The following is a 4003-nucleotide window of genomic DNA, read 5'->3' as shown; positions in this document are numbered from 1 at the left end:
AAATTAAATATCTGAGAAAATTTTTTACAAGTGCTGCCAAAATATTATTTTATCATGAAACATGATTCGTCGGTCATTTATTATCATTAATCATAAAAAGATAAATTGTTATATATTCTTTGATCATCATCAATAATATTTTTTATTTTATTCCAAGAAAATGAGTGAAAATAAAATAATAATCATATATAAATAATAGAATAAAATAAAGAATTATAAAATAAATATGAAGTATTAAATTTTAAAATCAAACTTATAAGATATGCTAATTAATTAATAAGTTATATATTTATGTGTGTGTGTTGTATATTATTGATCATGAAAAAAATAATTTTCAACAAAGCAGAAATTTTATGCTTTTCTCATAAGCAGAAAAATTATTTTTACTTCTTTTCTTTTTTAAAAAAAAAAACTCAATCAGGTTAATAGACTCACAAAACATTTTGTTTTGCTCAAAGAACAACTTAAAGTCATATCTGGGAGCGCTACCCCCCGAATGGAGTCCTACCCGGCGTGAATCCGAATTAGTCGGGCTCCAATGTGGGTTTCGAACACCGGATAGAAAACCAAAAAAAAAAAATTTGAAGTTTTATCTCTTTTGATATTTGTCTTTGTGACGATGAATCCTCTCTTATCTGTGCAATTACAATTATATTCATATTGTTCTTTCTATTATGACAGTAAACACAATTTCTTTAGTAAAATCAAACTGGTGGGTGAGTGTATATTACTTTACTATATATATAATAAGAGGGAGTTAATCTGAAAGTCAGTCTCTTTAATCAGTTCTAGCAGTTAATGAATTTCAAAAATCTTTCTTGATAACCTTCCCGAAGCATGTACGAGATCGACATATCTGCTTGTATTGCCTGCTTCAACAGCTTCAATCGTAGTTTTACAGTATCACTCTTAATTAATTATTTTAAGTCACTTACGTATTAGGAAATTAATAATATTTAATTAAAAAATAAAATAGACATTTATGACATGTCTGATTCAGCTACTTTAACAGTAATTTTACGATACACCACTAATTAATTACTACAAGTCATCACTTGACGGGTACTCTTAAATTTTTTCCACAAGAATTTTTTATATTCATTTTGAAATATCACTTTTAATTAGTTGTTATAAGTCATTAAGACATATTTACTTCTCCGCATCGTGATTTTACTATATCACCCCTAATTAATTATTATTGTCATTTAATCATTGTGTCACTTAAATGGGTTAAAATCGTTTACACCCCCGAACTTTTCTGTAAAATTCAAACACCCCTCAACTTTGAACAATAATAATTCTCCCTCCTTTTTCTTATTTAATTTTTTAAATTACCTATTTTACCCTTATATTTATATCAACATTAGTATCTCTTTTTAAAAAAAAAAAATTAGAAATTTTTTTTTAAAATTTTTAATCTATATAACATATTTTCTATAAAATTAAAAAATTATTTTTAAGATAAAAAAATAAAAGTGAGAAATATTAATTGAGTATATAGTTTAATGATAAACTATAATATTATAAATGAGCAAAATAGTAAAAATTAATTTGATTAAAAATCAAAACTCTAATATATATATTTATACGTGAAAATAATAGGTAATTATAATTTTATAAATAAATTTCAATGCAGGTATACAAAATAATTAATAGTCGAGAGTTTTTCAAAAATAATCTATTTACCTCTCTGAGGTAGTGATGAGGTTTGTGTACCCCTACAACCAAAATTCGTTTATCTATATAGACATTAAAGAATAAGAGAAAATCAAAATAAGCTTCTATATACGTAATTACATACTCACATACATACTTAATACATATAATATAAAAATTTTGAATGTAAAAAGTACCTTTAGATTTTGTAATTAATTATAAAATAATTTACTAATAATGTTAAAAGGTGGGCTTGAGAATTTGTATACATACATTGAAATATATTTAGAAATTTATAATTACCTATTATTTTCACGTATAAATATATATTAGAGTTTTGATTTTTAATAAAATTAATTTTTACTATTTTTCTCATTTATAATATTATAGTTTGTCATAAAATTATATACCCAATTAATATTTCTCACTTTTATTTTTTTATCTTAAAAATAATTTTAAAATTTTATAGAAAATATGTTATATAGATTAAAAAATAAAAAAATATTTTTATATTTTTTTTAAAAAAAAAGAGATACAAATGTTGATATAAATATAAGGGTAAAATAGGTATTTTAATAAATCAAATAGGAAAAGGGAGGGAGAATGATTATTGTTCAAAGTTGAGGGGGGAGTTTGATTTTTAGCTTTATCTTGTTGACTTTTAAAAAATTATCAGTGCTACTTAAATTGGAACAGAAGAAAAAGTATTATAAATCTCAATAATTAAATACTTAAATTATTTTTAAAATATAATTGACTATCAATGAGACAAAAATTTGGGCAATGAAAGTAATATATATTATTTGAAAATTGCATAAAAAGTATTATAAATTACAACAGTTAACAATTTAAAATATCTAAAAAAATATTAAAAATATAATTGATTACGTAAATTTTATTAATCTCACATAAATTGAGATAAAAAAGTATCATATATTGGCACGGGCCCCTAAATATCTAGTAATAACAAGAACAGACGCCAGAATTTTAACAAGAACTCGAAAAAAAATCGTGGATCAAATGTAGTAGATTTCTCTACAAGTTCAAGCAACCAAGTCAATTCTAACAAGACACCGAAAAGAATTCGTGAATTAAATGTATTAGATTTCTCTACAAGTTGAAGCAGCTAAGTCTAAATACAAGTTAAGATCAACTATCATCAAGCTTCAATTCAAAATCAAACTCAAAAACTCATGAATTCAAGATCAAGCTGAAAAATTCTTAAATTTAAATTTGAAAAGAAAAATCAAAAGATCCATAGAAACTGTAACCTCTTTTTTTTTTTTTGGAATAGGTAACCATTGTAGCATCCACTATATTTGAAATCATGATTATTGCAATATTTTTTCTTCTTTATTCGTTTCTCAATGCGATTTTTGGTGTCTAACACTCGCATTATTATAAATTCTGATGTATTACCTATTGGAAAATATGTTTCATGAACACATAAAAATATACTAAGAAGAATACAAAGATAAAGACTTGACAATATGAACATTGAACATAAAATTATGAGGCTTGAAACATGCGCGAAACACTTTCCTAAAAATGATATTTGTTTCCTCTCCTCAACGAGATTGCTATGGGATTCTATGCAAATAGTTTCAGTGGATATGACAAGCCTTTGGATTTCTGCACCAAGCAAATAGTGAAGATAATCCTATTGTAAAGTAAGAAATTTAATACTTTTCACTTAGAAGATACCTCTTCATCTAAAAGGCACCTCTTCACTAAAAGACATCTCTTTTCATAAAAAATACAACCTTTCACTTAAGGCACCATTTCATAAAAAACTTTTAATTAATCTATTTTAAACAAAAAAAATTCAACAATCCCCCACTTGTTTAAATATAAATTAGGTCACAAAGATGAAGTCATGTTCATGCATAGAGTAATGTATCTATCGATTTGAACATCACCTTAGTGCAATGCCACAAGATGAAATCAAAATTTCATGTAGCGTAAACATGTTATTCCTTATGATAATATCAGTGACACTATATGCATAAACATTTCATTCCTGCTTTCCACTCAACATGCTTAGCACTTTTATGGCCATGTGCTATCCAAGGTTCATGAACATTTATGAGAGAAACTCCACCTGCCAATCGAAGCGGCACCACTTCTATGTTCATATAGGTGAAGTTCTTCCAGTGTCTTTGTCATATTTGAGACACTTGTTCCACGAACTGAACCTCATGATTAAAGAGTATAAGAACTCAACCCTCCAAACTATGAAAACCAGTACTAGTATATCTCTTGCTTAAGTACTGAAACATCCACGTATCAATAAATTGTTATTACCCTTTGAACCTATAACTATTCATTTTATAGTGCTAGGTAGGGT

This window comes from Capsicum annuum, chromosome 6 (genome assembly GCF_002878395.1).
Source record: "Capsicum annuum cultivar UCD-10X-F1 chromosome 6, UCD10Xv1.1, whole genome shotgun sequence".
NCBI classification, from domain to species: Eukaryota; Viridiplantae; Streptophyta; class Magnoliopsida; order Solanales; family Solanaceae; genus Capsicum; species Capsicum annuum.
This window is presented reverse-complemented; position numbering follows the sequence as displayed.